Source organism: Saccoglossus kowalevskii, chromosome 2 (genome assembly GCF_978046115.1).
Source record: "Saccoglossus kowalevskii chromosome 2, keSacKowa6.1, whole genome shotgun sequence".
In the NCBI taxonomy this organism is placed as follows: Eukaryota; Metazoa; Hemichordata; class Enteropneusta; family Harrimaniidae; genus Saccoglossus; species Saccoglossus kowalevskii.
In genome coordinates this window covers 15,572,333-15,595,051 of record NC_140642.1, presented here as the reverse complement: position 1 = coordinate 15,595,051, position 22,719 = coordinate 15,572,333, and positions in this window count along the sequence as shown.

The following is a 22,719-nucleotide window of genomic DNA, read 5'->3' as shown; positions in this document are numbered from 1 at the left end:
ACAAAACTGTACACACGACGAACATAATACTATGATAAGTCAATATTATGACGAAATCGTTGATGCACTTACAAATGCTTCAGGTGCAGCATTCGGAGTTCAAACCCGTCAGCAATACAAGATGATTCCGGGATGGAATGAGCTAGTCAAGGATGCTCATGACGTTGCCCGTGGTTACTTTTTGGAGTGGCGTAACTTGGGCAGTCCAAGACAAGGTGTGTCATATCACTTGATGCGTACTTCTAGAATGAAATTTAAGCATGCCCTACGGATATGCAAAAATAATCAGGCTAAGATTAAAGCTGACAAACTGACGCAATGCTAAATAAAAATCATCGTATGTTTTGGAAAAAAGCTACTGCGTCCACCAAGTCTCTACTTTCAGCTACTGCTAATGGCTCATCGGGCAACATTGCTAATATGTGGGCTAATCATTTTGAAGCCTTTCTTAACTCTGTTTCTGATGTTAAACTTCGCAGTAAAGTGTACGATTATGTTACTGCTTCTACAGAAAGTACATCATGTGTCTCGATGGAGGAAATTTCTAGTATCGTGCGCAACTTAGATATGGGTAAATCATGTGGTTCGGATTGTCTTTATGCCGAGCATTTTAAATTTGCCGGTCCTGCACTTAATCTGCACCTAGCCATGTGTATTTCTGTAATGTTTTGTCATGAATCTGTTCCGGATAACATGATAAAAGTTGTTATTGTGCCACTAATTAAGAATAATAAAGCTGGTGATGTGACTAGTTTAGATAATTATCGCCTGATTGCGATAACCACCGTCATCTCCAAAATTGTTGAGCATATAATGATGTCTAGATGCCAGGAGTTTATTGTTTTAACTGACAATCAGTTTAGATTTAGGAAAAAACATTCAACGGATCTGTGTGTATTTCTATTAAAAGAAGCAATACGTCATTATAATTCGCTCGGTAGTCACGTGTTTGTCTGTTTCCTTGACGCTACAAAGGCATTTGACAGAGTCAATCACTGGACGCTATTTTACAAATTGACTGAATGTAACGTACCTATATATATAGTTCGCTTTTTAATGAATTGGTATCAACATCAAAAATATTGTGTTAAATGGGGGAATGCTATATCCAGTTTATTCTGTGTAATAATCTAACGGAGTACGCCAAGGCGGTGTTATGTCGCCTATGTTATTTAATGTATATATTAATAATCTGAATATCCAACTGAATGACATTCCGAGTGGGTGTCTAGTTGGTGATAAGTTGCTCAACAATCTCAGTTATGCTGATGATATGTGTGTGCTATCGCCCTCTATTAAGGGGTTAAGACGACTTTTGGAAATATGTGGTCGCTTTGCGCATGACTATGATATCATATATAATGTGACTAAATCTAAATGTATGTGTTTTTATAGTCGACACAGTGTTTTCGAAATACCACCAGTATATTTGTCGGGACAGCCAATGGAATTTGTTGACCAATTTACATATCTTGGTCACAAGCTTACTAGTGATTTGAAGGATAACACTGATATGGATCATCAGAAACGTCTATTTTGCATCAGGGCTAATCTTGAGGTAATCTTGAGGTCAAACTTTTTCTGCTGTCAACTATGGTGCTCCTTTCGGAAGTCGAACTTTAATGCTTTGCGTGTATTTTATAATAACTTGTTTTGCCGCTTTTTTCATTACCCATGTGATTATAGTGTAAATCATATGTTTGTATAAATCATGTCAAGTCTTTTTACGAAATTTTTAGAAATCTTGTATTTAAATTTAGAGAGCGTATATACACCTCTGATAACAGTCTGTTGGTGAGCTTATGTAACTCTGATGTCCGTTGGAAGTCTGCCTTGTTCCAGCATTGGGATAATACTTTGTACTATTATTGTTGCCATAAGTACACTGACTTATATACATATATTTTTTGTTCATTTATTTATTTATTTTTCATACTAGTTTTATATGGACTTTCAAATGATTGACAGTCTGAAATAAAGATAAATAATAATAATAATTCCTTGTGCTGATGTCTACATACACATGTACATCAGTGAAAGTTTTGCTGTCGCCAGCTGCCATTCTTGAAATAGTGCCATCAATCAACAGTTCATCTCAACCTTAAACAATAACATGTGTTAATAAGGCCAAATTTTATTTTTATGGAAATGAGTTACCTTTTTCTAAAATGAACAAAAATTGATATTAATACCATCATGTAAAAAATCAATTGTTTAAAATGATTGTATTTGATATAGACTGAACATGTTGGGAAAAAAAATATTCTAAAATAATAAAATCCCTGCCTAACTACCCAATATTTTTACCCTAATACTGGAAACACCAAATTTGTTTTTCATTGGCCTCATAATGGTTTGAGATCTTTTTAACATGGTCCACATAAATAATGAGGGATGAACTGGTATTCTGTGCAAACAGGTTCATGCATTTACATTCTATATTTCTGGTTTGATGTTGACTCATTTACAGCCCTGTCATTGGTGATCTCCAGGATTTTACTCCTTATAGCATGTGTGTGGGCAGTCTTATGCAAACCAACAATGCTGTCTTTGCACATTGTCAGATGGCACATTGCCATGCGATAAATTCATTACTTTTACGGGTTCTATTAGTCTTATGAGATTGATATCATCAATAATATTCCTATGAAGTACAATTACATTCCATATAGTCTCTTTGCACCTACTTTATTTCCGATTCCTTCTGAATGGGCAGTTGCATGAACATACAATACCCTAAAAGTAAGGGGGTATATGTGTACGACACCCTGTAACTTTGCATGATATGGGTCTTGTACAATGTTGTAAACAGTTAACTACTGGTTTTGTACAGTTTATTGTTGCTGCATATATACAAACAAGATATAATATGTTCGGCAATATGAACTACTACCAAATTGGTTGTTGGTGGTGATACTTATCATTTGGGTCTTCCGTCAACACTTGTGCGCTTTTGCACCATGAGTCGTTTCATGCACATCATGACACTCTGTTGACAACACTAATTTACCTCATTATAATGTAAATGTGCATAACCTGTGTTTATTTTCAATGAGAGGATGCTTGAATGCACGGTTGTGCTTTCAGCATCCTCTCGCCAGTTATTTACAATGTGCCTCAAGATTTAATTACAATTGAGTAGTGGGTGGGTCACTGTCAAGTACAAATACGCCATTCACTGCCAAAGAACAAATATAATCATTCTTTCCGATCAAGTACTTCTTGATTCAAATGACATAATCAAAAGACTTCCTATAACACACAACACCATATTCACATAATTGTTCATACATGTATACATTGTTCACAGCAAAATCAATTCCATAAATTTACCAATGGCTCAAGTAAATCATTTGCCCATATAACTATTAGGCCTGCAGATTGTGGCCAATATCTGCTTTAAAAATAGTTGAGGTGGCAAGTGAGGTACTACCGGCTAATTTAAATTTTTTTGTAATGTATAGGTTCTGAGGACACCAGAAACCAAAATTACCAAAAATCCTTCCACAGGAACATACTGAAATGACGTCATCAATATTGCCGCAATTTTGTGCTGATTTGCATCCCGTTGAGTAATGATTAGCAGATTACTTACATTGTTAACACACACACACACGTCTGTTGAACTAACGCACTACCGATATATACACTATATGACCCACTCTTAGAACATTCAGTGTAAAAATTGCTACCTAATTTGGATATAGTCACATGATTATCCACCATTTTGTTTTCTGAAATATAAAGGCATTGAGCATCTTTTATTCAGCACGTCTTGTTTAAACGATTTCTCAGAAGGTAAATCAGGATAGACAGTTTTCCTTGTATTCATTTATTGCTTAAATAAATATTCGAAAAAATAACTTAATATAAACATAAAATGTTATGATGGTCAGAAATATACAATTATATATTATCTGAAGTATTGTCTACTGCTTAATCCGAGCTGTTAGAGTTGCCACACTCATCATCACCTCCACAGTTGCAGACCTGGGAATATGCAAGTCCGTCTTGATAGCAAGGACAAAGCCGTTCGTTCTGGCATTTGGTAGTCCCACTACAGCCACAGAAATAGTCCTTTAGTTTGACCAATGCTGTAGGTCCCTCAAAGAAAATGGGAACAAGGATAGCATGTGTGTGTGGGCAGTCTTATGCAAACCAACAATGCTGTCTTTGCATTCTGGGACAACTGTTTGACTGCTCTACAAATCTTACTTTGCAACATTCGTGCTGAAAGAGAGCAGAGGAAGTGTTGGAGGTTTTAAATGACCTAGCACTCAGACAAGGCGGAGGGGAGGGACAAGTGTTGGAAGGTCTAACTGACCTTCTAGCACTTGGACAAGGTGAAGAGGAGGAACGAGTGTTGGAAGGTCTAACTGACCTATACTCCCGTTGCAAATGGGTTCCATTCTTCGTGAATCAAATCTAGTAGTTGTTGGTTCATGTTGGTTTCTCGTTCATCTGACCCTCTGGTTTCTTCGCTTGGTATTCTCAAATCTTGTTGTATACAGGTGTTGTTTATTTCGTGTGCATTTACTCCGTTTTCTACGTAGCCTGGTTTTCCTACCAATTCTTCGTTTAGTGCTGCTATCATTGTAAATCTATCGGAATATTCATCAGATAGATTGAGTTCTAATGATTTCATAGTTATTCTATCCCTGTAGTCTTGATAGGTGTATATTCTATCCCTGTAGTCTTGATAGGTGTATAGTCTTCTTCGCCATTCAACCAAGTCGTCAAATACAGGATTGTGTACTCATTAATCAGGTTGTTCTTCTTGTTCTTCAGTTTGTGCCACTGAAACTGTGGTGTTAATTGACCAGTATCTTTATACACGAATAGTACAAGTTTAGGAATATGCAATATTGATTTTCTGTTGGTCATATCTGTTTCGGCCAGTGGTACAATATTGGTGAATTTGACTGTGTGAGATTTAATTCTCCAGCTTTTGGCGTTGTTAACATCACGGTTAATAACCACCACACTGACAAATCTTCATCGAATTCTGACAGCACCCATCCGGCTCTTTAGTGTGTTGTCTCTTTTTATAGAAACTCATTGACCGCATACTACACAATGCATTGAGGGAAAAAAAGCAATTGTAATCATAATTTTGCCTTACTAGTGAGAAGTCTAGGTGAAAATAGAAAGAACATGTGGGCTCATCTAACTAACAAACTAACCAGTAAACATCCTTTATATACATAAAATATTGAATAGATCTGATGAAACACTGACACATTGATTTCTATTTTTCCCAACAGGCAAGAAGCTTGAAGACGGGAAGTCACTGACTGGTCGTAATCGTCTGACAAATAATATGGTCAATGCATTTCAGACCTTTTATGGAATGGCAATCGGGAATAAAAAAGGTAAATTCCTAATTTTCTCGTTATTTTTGACCACATGAATATCATGTATGTATTGTAAAGTTCTGCTATTTTTTCTTTTAGAAAATGTTTATACATGTAGGGATTAGTGTCTGTCAGCCATTGGTGAAAGTGACTTCTGCTCAAAAACTCCTGGGCCATTTGCCTTGATTTTTGGTTTGGAGGTGCCTTGGGATATGTAGATATAATCTGTCAAAAATGTTGCAGATTTGGGTCTAAAAAGTTATATTTGGCCTTTTCTCAAAAACCATTGAATGGATTGCTTTCATCTTTTACCATGTAGGTCCCTGGAGTGATCCTAAATTGCATCAGTTGATTTTGTTATATTCTAACTTTTTATTTTTGTTGAAATTTATTCTCAGTGATTTTTGGTATTTTTTGTTGTCTTCTTTCTGTAAAAAGTGAGCTGAATTCCTCTAGCATATTTTTTTCATTTGTGGCACTATTTCTTATTTTCAATTTTTGGCCAAAAAAATAGTTGCAGTTACAAATATAAGTAAATCATGTGTGTCCTGCCTTTTTTTATATGTTTTACATTGAGCTCCAGGACACTGTATCCATTTTACTGGAGTGTTTAGAGCTGCCTTCACTTTTTTATTATGCTTTCTATAATATTTAATTTTAAGACAATTTCTGTTTGTTGCAAATACAGATTTTTCATAAATATTGTTATACATCAGTTTTTAAGGTTCAGGAAAGACTACACACTTTCCGACTCATTCCGGAAATAGTATATGTAAAACTTTGTCAAAATCAATAAACAAGCCGTTTTATTTTAGGTGATGTTTCAGAAATGCAGCGGCAAACACAGGCCATCTTAGATCACTACTCAAGTACAAAAGACAGACCAATGCATGATAATTGCCTAGCTGGGGAAACTAGCTGGTGTAAGTTCCAATTTGATTTAGTGACAGGGGAGAACACATATAAGGAACTGAAAGTTCCAGTACCACCAGCCATCATTGAGGTTGTGCAACCTATTTTTAATCAACTGAAGGACAGCAGTTTGCTGGAGGGAGCGAAGAATTGCCATACGCAAAACTGAAATGAGAGCCTGCATCATGTGCTCGGGGGGGCTTCTACCCAAAAAACAGAGCCATGGTGCAACTGAAATCTCATTAGGAATAAATATTCGGCCAACAAAATACCTTCAAACAAATATTATATGCTGTTGATTACTCGATAGCACTTTGAATTTGTGATGTATCCAATTTTTAACAGTTTCCGAACCGTAACAACCATTTCAAAATGGCTGCCATGTGCCGCGATCGTTATATTTTTCAGAAACAGTTTGAAAAATAGTAAGCAATATTTTCACAATACTATTAGTTACTTCCGTATAAAGCATGAGCTCATTGACAGTATAATAACCACCGTATTCTTTTTTGGGCAATTCCTTTCTTTTTTCTCAAGTCGGCCAGATTAGTGACTGCAGAACAGAAACGTTCTCCCAGTGACGATCTAAACAATAGAATAAGAACTGAATGAAAGTGACGGTACAGTGCAAGGCAGACGATCTAAACAATGTATACAGGGGTTTTAAAAATAGTGTTTCGATTAAGTACTCGGCAGTACACAGAATGAAGTATAGGCTATTGCTACATAACACCATAACTGCCTTATTTGTTGCATCATTGGTACCTCCATGGTACAATCAACACTTTCCGCCAAATTCACTCATATTTCGAGCACACAGCGAATATTACCCACACAACTACACAGTAGATTAAAATAATTTTATAAAGCAGGTGAAATTAAACATTGCATATTTGAAAGACAGTGTGTTTTCTGTACAATATCTGAACGAGGAAGGCATGCTTATAACGTTAGTATCCGACGACATCCGAGATATGACTGTTACGTTCCGATGTGCACTGGAAGTCGTTGGTACAGACTACCATCGATTGAAAATAACAATAACCGAAGGATATTCTCCTGCACAACCTGCCATGAATCCTGTTGTTAATAGCTAAGTACAACAAGAAACAAGTACAGATAGCAAATGAAGAAATCAATGAACTCCAACTTGAAGTTCAACATGCAGAGTCCTCATTCAACGAGTTAAATAAACAATACAGTGTGTCGATAACAACCCCGCGATCCAACCAAAAAACGATGTGGATCTTGTCATCTTGTCGGTGATCACAATCGCAAAAACTATATGACCGAGCGTTGTCTCTCAGCCAAGATTTGTGGCGATATCAACCACCCTCAACGCGCAGCATTAAATAAGTCAGCAAAGGTTCGTGAGGATTTGAAAACAAAAATAAAAGCAAAAGCAGTTGAACCGGCCGCGGTTATTGAAAACTTGCGCCCTACTGCAGGGAACACTGCCATCGGTACCTTGCCGGTATTCATATTACCACCACTCTCCACGATTTGATTTCCTCTATGATTATTTGAGATAAATCATCGCTGAGTGACGTTCCCTTCTGGTAGGGTCTGTTGTGACAATTATAGTTTGCCATTACCAATATTACATCGGAATCTGAAACACTGACACGGACGGCGGGCACGATTGGGCTTTCTTGTCCACGTAGTTTGTAGTAAAGACGCCAAGTAAACGAAGTGTTACAATGTGATCACATTTTGGTTAAAATTTTAAAGAGTGCAACCTGATTTGTCTCAATGTTTGGCTGTCGAATAATGCTACATTCATGCATCTAACTCCCAAATCGAAACACTATTTTTAAAAACCCTGTAAAACAAGGGGAAGTCAAGAACAAACGGTACTCTATACATAAATAATATCATGCTATAATTATTTTTTCGGATAGGTGTTCATTCATGTGGTTTCATTCCAGTACTATGACGAACGGTAAACCGATACCGTTTACATCGAATCCCACTAATCTAAGAGTGGAGCAACAGATGTCACAGAAACCACAAATCTTATATAATTTCATTCCTACAAATAAAACTGGTAGTCAAAGCAAAGAGAAATATGGTTTCTTTGTCTTACCCTTCTTTTTGAAATGCTGCAATGACTGCGAGCCTGGCATCCTCCAACGACAACTTGTTTTCCTTAGGTCATGGCATCTTTACAGGCAGTGTCACTTCGAGTTCCACAATGTATACCAAAAATGATGGAAATCATTGGTTTTTTGCTTTTTTTTTAATACATAACGCTGATCGATTGGTCATCACATTGTCATCTCTTATTCTTTTGCTTTACAAGAACGGAAGTCTGGTCGTCTTTTCGCCATCTGGTCGCGACGCTATATTGATCGTCAAAGAGTGTACCGCCATGTTCACACATCGAGGTGTCGACAGTCGCACCATTACTAACACCAGTAACATGTTACAATAGCAAGTGTATCTGAAGCACCAAAACCTTTCAGTATGACACTGATGTAACAGTTCCTAACTTTAAAACTTTGTCCACGGAGTCTCGGAACATCATGATTGCACTCGGGGTCACGTTCAACAAAACGAGGCTATGTAACGGTCCAACGAACCGCCCATGTTTACTAATTAATGAGGTGACGTCATGTATTCCTTGAAACTTTCAGTACTCGCGAGAGAATGGCGCGTTTTTTTACTCGTATAATCACACGCAGACGCTCAACCTCGTTGTTTTGTACTTGAATGTACCACCTGATACCCAAACTTTTTGACGGCGATGATTTGGAAACCCAATGGCGTTGTAAATCAACATATATTTTTACTTGACTATAAAATATGCAAATTGGCAATTATCTCAGCTTCTTTTCAGAACACATCCCAGAACTTTATTTTTTGTGCATATTTCAAACTACAGTGTCCATAACAAAAATACTTACAAAATTTTAAAATTCATACAATAATCTTTCCAAAAATATATAGTTTTGTGGACAAGGGAGGTCATCTTGGCTGCCAAATTAACTAATTAAAATACCTGTTAGGTAAACTGCATCTCTACCTTAATTGCACCAAATACAACAAAATGCCAACGAACCAGCTTATGGATGGTATCAATATGCCATAAATGATTTGGACCTTGCACGTTGTAAACTCTTCTCTGAACATTCCTCCACTCTATGAATACTGTCTCTTAATCGAATATGTTGAACTTTCACATTTCTTCATATAAGTAACTGTTTCAACATGTTTTCTCCACAATTTCGGAACTCGCTGCTGATTTCCTTAACATGCAAGTCAAGCTCTACATCAGTTATATAACTAAAATTCAACTTGCCCAAACCATACCGTGACATTCTTCTGTAAATAGTCATTTCTGATACAGCCAACATACGAGCAATTTCTTTTATTGTGGAATCTTCATCCAATAAATGCACCAGGACAGATTTAGAAATGAAATACCCAGGAACACCTCCTTCCATTTGAACTCGCACAGGATATTGACCTCCTAAGGGCCATTTTGTCTTTTCGACTGTGTATGCCAAGATATTCCAACTCAGGAACTGCTAACATGCCCACAATATCAGGAGTTATATTTTCTTCCTGGAACATTTGCTTATAAGACTAAATTAAGAGTCATAAGGACATCAGACATGACAGATGAATCAATAGAAAGACGTGCCATCTCCACTGACGTGCTTGCTACCTGCAGTTCATCAAAGATGGCTAGTTTTAAGACAATTCTGAGCATGCTCAGAAAATCTAAGTAATTGCTATTAAGTTCATACATGTATGAAGAGCGCCATCGCACGTCATATACGTTTGCGCGTAACATAATGGAGTTTGTACATCATATGATAAAGTTTCTATATTGTATATTGAAGTTTCTGCAGCATGCAATAAAGTTTCTGGGTTGTAAATTAAAATGTGCATGTTATATAATAGTTTCTACATCGTATATAGAAGTATCTTCAACATACATTAACGTTTTCGCGTCGTATATTACATTTTCACATACAGGTATGTCATTTATTAAAGTTTCTGTATCGTGTATTAAAGTATCCACGTCGCATATTACAATTTACACGTCATATATTACAATTTCGGTTTCATATATTAAAGTATTTGCATTATATATTAATGATTTGGGGTTGTATATTTAATGTTGTGGGTCGTATATTATAAGACCAGCATCGTATTACCGTGCAGAAGGTAGTCTTGGCGTTTCATAGTTTCACTTACTACACACTGCTATAACGATGCATCATAGTATATATGTAGTTTTCCAGTTCCTTTATAAAAAAATGTTTGAAGTGTCTTCTGCATTGACTCAAAATTATGACTGGTTTGTTCTACCGTGCTCTCTATAGTTGTCACCACGTTTTCGTGGTGATAAATATGATAATGAGTAGCATGATTTGTGAGCTGCCATCCAATAAGAAAAGCAGGTTTTGGTTTGATCTGTTCAACATAACTATAACACACGCGTTGCCTGCTGCTTAAAATATTTCGCACAAATGCACGCCCACTTTCCTCTTTTGAAGTGTTCCACTTCTGTGTTCCATAATGATAACGTCACTGGATATCATGAATAATTATTAGCAATGAGTACGCCCCAGAATAGATTAGTCGTGGTAAATTGTGTCGGACCTTGATTTAAGAGAGATAAAATTGCCACGACTGGGCCTGTCTGATCATACGTCTGCATTACTACATTTCTGAGCCATGCATAGTTGCATGAGTTGTAAATAGTTACATTCAATCCAAGTTAGCCGACTAGTTTATGAAACTGTAGTTATATTTATAACTCATTCTGTCAACAACAATCCTCAGGAGTGAAAATAAAGTGCATTTACTGTGCACAAACCGTTGCTATGAATAGTATTCAAGATCACCATAAAATATGAAACTTAAAATATCTAAGTGACACAGATGACGATGACGGCCTCTGTGTTGTGAATACAAGTATGGCTCCTACAAAAGTGTGTAAGATAAATGATGACCAGAAGGAAACAACTGAGAAGGAAGTAAGTTAGTTATGTGTGTGGTGTTGCCTACCATCTGTGTTAACAGCACAAGTCTCATGCTGTAGCTGACTGCATGTATACCACTATAATCCAGCATTTGGACGTGTCGTCCGTCAACTGTTTCCCAGTTGTGCCTTGACCTAATCCATTCAAACTTGGTATTGACGTTTCTCTCAAATTATCGGGTGCTACCAAGATAATTAAAATTGTTTTTATTTTGTATTTTCTTCAGTTCAATAATAAAGTTGATGCATTAATAAATATCTTCAGTGGTAACAAAAAACTAAAGACGAAATTGTGTTTCTGTAATGGTGATTCCAATGAAGCATATTACTGGTATGATTATCTTCATCAAGCAACACGTAAGTACTACTTTTAATTAATGAGTCGTAGTTCTGTGTGTTTGTCCATGTAATTTATAGGACATACTTGGACAGACACAGACAAGTCTTATACAGACATATGGCAAAAACATATACATGTTAATTTGTTCTGACATACTGTTGGCCATTTCGTTCTATTTTTCAACTGTATTCCCACTTTTCTCTGACACTTACCTTTGTACAAAATTCAAACAAAAACAGTTAACAAATCATTATTAGAGTATGGATACTACAATATGCTATCATCTTTCCAGAATTCTGTATTTGTACATTGGCATATATTGACTTTTATTACGGTGTGATGATGATGACAGAAAAAGGTTGTATTTTAATGTACATTTAATTTAGTGTTTACATGTGCTTTATATTACAGATGCACTTCTAATCCTAATAGGGCATTTGCGATATATTTTTTTTTATTTTCAGGAGAGCCTCAGTCACCTGTACCTTCTAAAGACCACATGTCAACTGCAAGTACATGATGATAGCATGCCTTCTACTAGTACAGCTACAACAACTCAACTCATAAAGAATTGCAAGGATTACACCGCATTGCAGCACATGGTAAAATATATGGAGGTACAAACTGTTATTCGAGAAATTCATGGAAGCTAAGTTAGATATGGCTATAACCACTGCAACTGGGTATTTACTACCAACCAGCAACCAAAGAAATGTGTATGGTGGACTTTATGAAATTCTAGGTGCTGCTGTAGCTGCCTTTACCCTTGCATCCAGCTATAATTGGTAAAATATGTGGACAAGATTCAGCTTCTATTTGTAAAGGATCTTCGAGTTGATATTGTGGATGTCAAACTCCATGGTTTCATTCTCAAGGTAAGGATGATGCTGGTATTTCAACTGATGAAGACTAGATTGCGAGTAGTGTAGCTTACAAATTAGTGTTAGCTAATATTATTTCTAAATCTTTGTGCACTTAGCCTGGAATCCAGCCATTCAGTGGGCTCTTCCTCGTGCACTCAAGAATGGCCTTGTTCTTCACTACATAAATACGTAAACAGCACAGAATTCTGTGTCATCACTGATCTCCTCTAGTTCAGTACACCACCATGGGAACTCGCATGCTCGCACTGACTCAAGTCTCATGATAATAGACTGCATTTAGTCTATTGTGCACACGGAATATAATGCAAGTTTTAAAACCATATTGCGTATGCACAAATACAGTAATTGCAACTAAATGTACCATGAAAATAACATTGTTTTCTTTCGCAATTTTAGAATGCTCTGCTCAGGACAGTCTGATTGAACTCCTTAATGATGACAGTTACCCAACTTATTATGTACACCAGTGTCAATCGTATATATATGACATACTTCTATTCAATGCAAAATGTATTTTCATTATTTGTTACGGTAAATCTTTTTGTACTATCACTGTCATAGCTTCCCGGAAGTTTTAAAGCTCTATGGTAATTTATTTGGTTTTCGAATATGGTAATTTCTTAAGCAGCACTTATAATATGGCATTTTTGGTCAACGCACCATCCCTGTATTGTGCACATGACACAGAATATCACGTTTTTGTAAGGGTACACACTTCTCCATCCCCAAAACTTCATTTGCGTTGGGGGAACATAATTACCCTCCGATTATTGCGGAATGTCTCGGCATACATAGATTCGAAATACTTTTTCCATTGTCCAACAAAGTACACACTCCTGCTGAATATAAACAAAAACAAGTTTATTTTTATGAGACCGCACAATATATATGAATCGCCAAACATAATCTGTAATCTAAATTAATCATTAGATTACTTAAATTAAACAACACTGACATTACATTGAAAAACTAAAATTGGACATAGGCCCCTTTAATTTTTTTTCTGAAATATTTTATTGTAGAACAAATACTTAACCTCAAACAAATAAACAGATTTTGATTTTCTTGTACATATAATTGTTACAGATAATAATTAAAGCAAGCTTCTATTCCCCTAATTTGAAACAATAATTTGACATTACGTATTAGTTTACATGGATTTAAACAAAATAAATTAACCATATAATTATAATAAGTAAACAGCTAATTTTCAAATAAATTTCCAGAAATGTTCAATATTTTCCAAAATATTAAACTCAAAATGCGTATTATCACACTCTTATTTGGGTTTTGGTTACCTTAAGTATATTCAGGGATGACTCGCAAAATAGGGATTTTTTAACTTTTAATTATAGGTACATGTAACTATGGAACAGGCAAGTCTGAGTATCTGGCAAGCTCATATTTAAGGCTGACAATTGATCAGTAATCATTTCAAACAAAAACTGTGTATATAAAGTTATGTCCCAACGTTAACAGCATGAATGTGAAATATATACACGCCAACAGAACAAACATTTTTGTCAGACCATCTTGCATCACAACACACAGATCGGTTTCAATGATATGCTAGTACACAATTATCTATGTATTGCGTTCAAAGATCTGTTAAAAAGCCATATAGTAAGCTGAAATGAGTTACCAATGTTAGTCTGAACCAAATAGGATTGTGTAACTCGCACTGCTTGTACACACAAATTTTGATGGTTGGGTATTTTTGAAGTCAAATATGGCCACCATGGAAGTAGTCAGGCGCTAATACATTTTATAGCATCATTTCTCAGCCGACATATTTTGATTTTTACTAGTTACTTAGTAATTTGTGAATTATGGCTACTAGGCTTTGTTAGTTTGATGTAATATGCTGGTGGATTATTCTCATTGATATTAACAAGATTTATAATTTTCTTTGAAATTACATTACTTCTTGTTGTTACTAGATGTCACGAGGTTGATTTAAATATTTGGATAAATTATACGAATGTCTAAATGTCGGGTTCCAAATATCACTCGTTTTGCGGGGTTCTTTTACCCGTACCAAATTAATGGTTTATACCTCTAAATGAGTAGTTGTGACCTGTTCAGCAATATGTTTGGGAATACGAACATACAAACACAGCATACTAGAGAAGACGAACTAATCAGTAACAAGTAAAGGAATTTAATTAATCACGGAAAACAAATGTATTACAAATAACATTAACCGCTCCTTAAATAAGGGAAATAAATATATACGGTTCGCTCCCTAAACAAGGGAAATAAATATATACGGTTCGCTGGGGGTTATGAGCACCAGCGCATATGGTGGAAACATGCCCCCGAGCTCACAAACACGAGCGGGTAACTTATAATAAATGATAGATTAATAATAATTAGACTTCGTGGTGTAGCTCCACAACTTTCAAACAAAATACGGCAATCCCCGTTTCAATTGTTGTCTTAATTAACCAGTTTGTGCACGTAAAATAGAATAGTCATAACAGATACAGATACATTTGACAGCTAGTGCCCTAGACTAATGGAAAGTGTGGTTGCATGCGACTCACAGTTGTGTCCGTACGACTTGTGGTTATGTCCGTGATGGAAGTCGGTGCTCGTTGTACGGAAAACTGAGTGCAGTCACCCCCAGGATAGCAGAACTGACGAAGAAACGATGTTAGGCGTCGAGAACATTCGCTCGCAGAAACCCAGCGCTGGTAAGTCTTCAGGGAATATTCGAACAGCCATGTGCGTCACCACAACTTCAAGAATCTGGGACCAACTTTGTCAAGGGTCTTCCTCCACCGTGATGTCTGAAGAAGCAAACCCAATGACGTGGCATTCACGCATTATATAGTCCTACACCTGGGATTAACATCACAATACGCTGGAACTTAACGCCGGAACCATTCGATGCACAGGGATAATTGACACCACTCAATTACACAATGTAGTGTCACGTTCCACACATTCGCAGTAAACTACTGGAAGTCAATTCAAAACGATTGCTCTGTATAATAGAATGCATTTAGCATTTCTCCGGTTCAGACTGCCACCTCGGTAGCTTTACAGTTATTTCCGACGATCCCTGAAACAGGGTTCCAAAGTCACTGTGACGTGATTTCCATCACGTGCAGGTCACGAGTCTTCACTGTACCGGGGAAATTGAAATAATCGCAACATAAATGTACCGTATGTAAATAGAAAAAATCTATCTCAGCTGTCATATCCTACCTCGCTGTCATATAGTGGATTTTATCATTAACTGACCACAGTGAATGTATTTTAATACAGACCTTGTGACACTAGAAAATCCCTTGTGTTGTCCTGCTAAAGACAAAATGTATTAGGATGCATGACCACTGAAATAATCACAAAATGGCATGTCTACAGCATTTCAATAGCAAAACTTCTTCCAGGGCAAATTAACAATTTTGTTTTGAGGTATGCTAGGCTAACAATTGCGAGAGCTGATATATGGCAACCAAGGAGGGTCTTGACTAAATCTTTTCATTTATCATACAATTTTGACTTCAATTACAATTTGACCTTTCATTTGCATTTAAAAGTTCATTGCATTGGGATTTTGACTTGTATTTGCATTTTGAAAAGTTCATTTGTATTTTGACTTTCACTTGCACTTGTTATTAACGAGGATAAACCAATGTACATGGTTGCCGTTCTATAGCTTGTGCTTTCACTTGTAGTTTCTTGGTTTTTTTTCCTTTTTTATTGCCGCCTGTAGAATTAGTTTGTCCATCCCATCGTTGCATGATCGACAGATAGCATTAATTTCAGATGTACAAAACGATAATGTATATTGCGACCTCTACATTTTAACAAAAATAAATTTTATTAGCATTCAAGTCTTTCGTAGTGTTCAATCTCATAAACCCAGATCTGCAACTCGTTTTTGAAATTGAATAAATTAACAGTTAGTAGTACATTGGCGTGAGTATGTTGTTCAACGGCCCAGATGATAACATTTTATGCCAGTAGTATTAGCGTAAAGCGAGCCATTACACTGTTGTTAAATGGGCGTGAATGGTGCGAAATTGTTTCTTTGTGATTTTTACTATTTATTATTTGTTGTGTTCAATGGTTTACAATTCATATATAGCGCCCTCATTTGGCAAGCTCACAAATACAGCAGATTTCCGTAAATTAACACTTAAGTATTGATCAGCCAGGCAAGCCATTATAAGCTTACTGAAGGACGCTGAAGCGTTTGATAAGCCAAAAGACATCCATTATGCCTCAAACAGACCCATGGGTGTTGTGAATTCCGTCTTTGGTTTATCCTTTTCAGCTATTTCCACTTGTCAATACCCTGAGGTGAGATCGAGTGTTGAGAAAAACTTTGCTTTCCCAAGTGCTTCCAGTGCATCATCAATAAACGGAAGAGAATAAGTATCTCTGAAGAGGATAATCATATCTCTGATAGAACGCTGGTTGAGTTGCCTGCAATCAATACATATTCTAGGAGTGCCATCTTTTTCCCCAAACAATCACAATTAGTGATGCATATGAATTCCTGCTTGGCATTAACACTCCTGCAGTCTCCATGTCTCCAATGTGCTTTTTGATTTCCTGATATTAAGCAGGAGGGATGCAACATATTGGCAAGCAAAGGAGCTGGTTGTCCACCAGTGGTATCTCATGCTGGCTGTTGTTCGTCCATAGTGTTTTGAAAATACATCATTATTCTTCGACATCAGCAGCTTGAGTGCATTTTGCTGATTAGAACTATAAACAGTAGCATTGTCAGAAAGTCGACGGGAGGAAGATTGTTCTTAGATGTTTCAGCCATGCTAAGGCACAGCAACATAGGACTTGAACTGCTGGACGATACTTTAGGTTTGTTGCCTAGAGCAGTGTGGGTTGCACTGATTATTGCATGCAGCTCTGCTACACAAGTCTTGGGCCAGTTAACCACATATTTTGAAGAATAATTGCATGCCCTTACATTGGTGTGTCCATCCTCTACATCAAACACCACTTTTCCAATTGCTAAACCGTCAGGAAGTACTCTAGTGCGTGGGCTTTCGATAAGGGTAGTTTACGTCAACTTTGCTGGTCCTTTGGGAACCTGGCAAGGGATGTGAACTTCTTCTCCAGGAGGTATAGTCATAGGTTAACGGCCACTGTATTTGGCTTGTCCGATAAATCCCGTTTTACCACATAGTTCCACTTTCCCTAGGTCTCTGTATGCTGAGTACCATACCTCCGAGGTCTGTTTGACACGACCGTGGTAGCAACGACCATAAAAGGCTCTCAAGTCATTTTGGCTAGTCCTTATGACATTTATTCCAATCAGGATACTCAGTTGTATGAACCACAAATGATGTCAAGTTCAAATGAAACACACCATAATGCGGTACACTTTGTCCTGCTGTAGATTCAAGCTTCATACTGGATAGTTGAGGATGACTAGCGAGGAAAGCTTTGGTCATGGTCATGACTTGTAAGCAAGAGTCAACTAGTGTAAGACAACCATTACCATTAACTTCCACCTCTGTCTCGTTCAAAAGCCCAACAAATTGTTGTACTACCACTACTCCAGCTTGGTTCAGAGACGAATCTAACATGGATTAATTAGGGGACAAGCTTCAACAACACTTACGAAATGTCCCTCTTTCACAGGCACCATTTGTTTAATGGTTTAATTGTTTCGTCATAGGTAATGGGTTTGTTGTGCTGGCTGGTTTCAGTGCTAATTGAAGGTTGATTGCATTTGTTTGTGCATTTTCTGCTCTAGTTTGGCTAACCTGTCAGCTTGCTGCTCCTGACGCAATGCAATTTGTTGTAGCGGTTGAGTCACCTGGGTCATATTTTGGTATTTACATGTGGATGATGTAACTTTAACTGGAGAATCGTGAATTTCTCACCCAATGTGGTTGACTTTGATCCTTCTTGGCTTTTGTTGATGTGGGTCTTTCTTGTCTGGCTAGATGTTGGAGCTCAGCTCGAAGCTCAGTGAAGGATATTTGTCTTGTCTTCAATGGTGCTGATCGTTGGAAAACTGTCTGGTTTTGTAGCCCTTACATGAAATGTTGAGTGAGTTTTATCGTCTCTGCCAGGGTATGGTTGTCCATGCTGTATTTTATCTTCTACCTTGCATAGTAGATCTTCCAGAGCAATGGCATAAGAACCTGCAGATTCGTCTGGTAGCTGTTGCCGCTCATAAAAGTTACCCCCATGGGATCCATGGACAGTTCACCATGCTTGAAGTTCCTCAAAAGCACAGCTGGGAGACTGCTGACCGGGTGGTAAGTTAAGTATTAACTTCCGGGCTTCACCACTTAGATGCCTTACAACTGTAGTGGGTCAGGCATCATCCCTGTTGGGAATAAGTATTCCATGTCTCCGATCCAGTCCTCTACCAATACTTTAGTGGTCATCCAGAGGCTAAACACTAGGACACCACATACTTGGTGTGATGTCAGTCTGCATTGCTAGATCCAGGTCCCGGCACCAGATGTGACGCATATTTCGGGATGTGACTGAGTTGTGTGATAATTTGTAGCTTCAAGTGCTCCGGAGGTAGTGGAAGGTCATGTGACATCACCAATGACAATTCCTGTGTAGAATGACGCCATATTTGGATCAAAAGCAAAAATACGGAACAATTCTCACTTGACAGGTTGTTGGAAATATGCACTGCAAATATACACACATCAAATAGTCACAAAAGTTTCTCACATTATCATTTTTTTAGGAATACAAAGCATGCTTCCCAATGTATTTAAGCTACTTGGAATCAGTGGGCCAGCTGATCACTGACAACAACGTCTGAAAACACTGGAATACAAACCTCATAGAAACATTCATCAACAAATGTAAATAATTTGAAAAATCCAATCTCAAAATCACATCTGAGTGTTCTCTGAACTCAGGTAGTAACAGATTGATAAGATACAGCAATGGATGGCAAAATTGTACAGTCAATATATTCAGATTCAATCTGCATATGTGTCACACGCAACGTAATATTACCGTAATTGGTATAGTACAGGTGTGATGGTTCAAATACCAGAATGGCAACAGTAACAAAAAGACTTCCCTGGCGGCGATGATAAAATACGAACACGGAGCCAACAGATGAGGTTTCAACTGGTACTGGTATTATTATACTCTGCAAACATCAAGTACAATAACGCGGTAAAACTCCACTACTCCAATAACTAGATACTTAAACTCCAATACAATTCAACGAGATCTCCGATCTGATCTCAGTGCTGAACAACTCCCCTATATATACCCACACTGTCTATAAATAGACCATTACATCAGCATACATAATGAGTCTGGAACTTACTACAAATTTCTAGAATGTTCCATTACCTATTCAACCAGTTTCTAAAAATTCCACCCAGACACAGTACGGTTCTAGAACATTCTCAATCACACGGAAGTGGTAAACAAGTCGTATGCGACAATATGAAAACAATACTGACCTGTTTAGAATGAACCCTGTACGGGGTTCCCCAATATCTGCTCATATCTAATGCATTGAGTCAGATACATTGTAAAGGGTTAACATACATTAAATTTTATCTAAAAAAAAGCAAGATACATAAGTTAAATAAAAGGAATAAAAGGTCATGGTCATGGTCACTCATGGATCATGGAGGTGTTTGTTTGTACCTCCATGCTTTGATGTACCAGTGTAGCTCCCTGGATGTACACACTATTATACCAGTTATTTATGTTGTTGAACACGTATAACATTTCACTGATATAGAACATGTTATGCTTGTGTCAATTTTAGATGATGATTGGCAACAACAATCTCAATGCAATGATACATATGATGTATATTTATTTATTATAAATAATTTTGTGTAGGCAACAAGTTCAAGGAAGCCCACAATCACTCATGAAATGGGCATTTACAATATCATATGATTGTTGTAGCTCAGCGTTCTTTCAAACGTGTTGATTCTATATAACCTACAAATCACTTTCAATATTATGCTCAGAATGCTGAATTAATACAAAATATGTTAAGGGTTTGTGGGTGTGATTATGAATATAAACATTCTTTTATGTTATCTAATATCTTTCATTGAGTCTAGTACTGTGTATTTTATTTTAGGTCTTGGGGAAATACTCCAACATGCAACTGCAACTAGATTATTTTTGTTTTCATTAATAGTATTATGGATTGGACCATGAGGGTATCCCTAGTTGTGGGTGTAGAATTGGTTGTAATCAATATAGAAAATGTTCAGTGTCCAATAGATGTAGATCATGTGAGTTCATGAATATATCTTTACAAACGTATATAACATTAAGTTTTTGTCCATTGTAATTTTAAACACTCTTTATTTGGCTATAGATAATTGTTTGATGCATGTCTGAAACTTTAAAAAAATATGTTAATAATTGATTCACAATGGTTCTGTTCGTATTTACTAGTGTGCTGGGTTATGTAAAATATGCAGATGCAAAACTTCGAAAATAATGTGGCCATTCCAGCAGAATGTGTAGTTTGTGGCCATGGTGTCAATCAACATACACCAGGGAAATATGCATTATACAAATTACTAAGGTTTAACATTCTCACCCAAATTGCTGCTCTTTAAATACACTTCAGCATAGCATGTATTTAAGGGCTTTGTTTTGAATATTATAAGCATTAACATAATACTAATGTTATCTTACATGATTTAAAAGAGTAAAAGTAAAAGTAAAAAAAAAATATATTTTTTTTACAGTATCTTCTGGTGCTACATGTACATCAACAAGAATGATGGATGGTGAGTTTTTTACCTAAAACACTTCACATTTCATTTGTGTTGAATCATGTTCCACCAATATCTCAAGAATAATTGGTTTGATTGAAACAAAATTGAATTCACAGATACATCACAAGCACAGGCCTGATTTTGGAATAAATCAAGGCATATCAATTAGCTAATTTGCATGATAATCAAGCATGTGGTCTGTTACTTTTTTAGAATCAATCTCTACATTTTAATTTCTATTAACCAAGTACACATTTGGTATGTAATTTCAATGACATTGCTAATAATGTCTGTTCGAATGCATCGTGTGCTTCGCCTGGAGGATTGTGGGTTTAAAATAATCAATTGACCCGGGGTGTCATGTACATGTAATACTTTAAAACGGTACTCGGCGAGAGTATTGTCAAAATATGTCAACAACCAATCATAGACTGGTTACGAGGTTACGACTTGTGATTGGTTCATGACAAATTCTGAATAGGCAACGCCTCCAACTGTGCCGTGCGTTCGGGCCAACCGTTACATATTCATAAATGGAGTCAATTTGCTGTTGATCTGCAGCGGCTCGGGAATCGATCGTGATTGGTTAATGTTATTGAGCTGCGCCATCTGATTCTCCGAGAAGTTGCTTGTTGACCTTGTTCGATTCATCGCGCAGTTGCTTTGAGCGCAATGTATCGAGCTAAACTTTGCTCCTGGCGTTTTTCTGTACTGTTTTGAGGGCTGCATAGGATTCAAGTTGAGAAGGTATTGGTGTGAGCTCTGAATAACGTGTGAAATTTATAATAAAGGCGGTCGATCAGAGCATGCACCGGCTGGTTTGTATTTTCCTGTATCGTAGCATTGAACTCCAATTGCAACATTTTAGTTGTAGCAGCGACAGCTACATCGGCGACTGACTAACTTGTAATTATTCGCCCATCATTGTCGCGTATGACTGATGACAGAAACACAATCATGCTGTCGCACATTTTCATATTACGAAACATTTCAAGAACTCGTTTCTTACTAATAATAATAACTTTATTGCCTCCCCGTAAAAAGATTTTCATAAGAAAAGTACAGCAAAAAAGAGTGTTAAAATAATAACTGGATATATGTAAAAATATTATAAAATCAAAGAAAGCTTAGAAAGAACTCCCATGTGCTGAGAGTATTGGAGACACATTAAATATAATTCGAAATTACTTAGCTGAAAACTAATTATGCAAATCAGAAAATTAATATGACCAGATTTGAGTGTAAAACTAATGAGGTCTGCGCAATGTAACAGAAAATCTATGTCTCCAAGTTTAATTGAAATGTGATTAGAACCAAAAAATTATGAATTATTATGCTTATTAGGGAATTAATATGAACAGATTTTTACCCCAAACTAATTAGGTTTGTACATTGTCCTAGAGCATCTTTGTACTAAGTTTCATTGAAATGGAATAATTAGTACCGTGAAAACTCCAAAATTTCGACCCCTCTAAAAATTCAAACGCCTATTTATTTGCCGGGT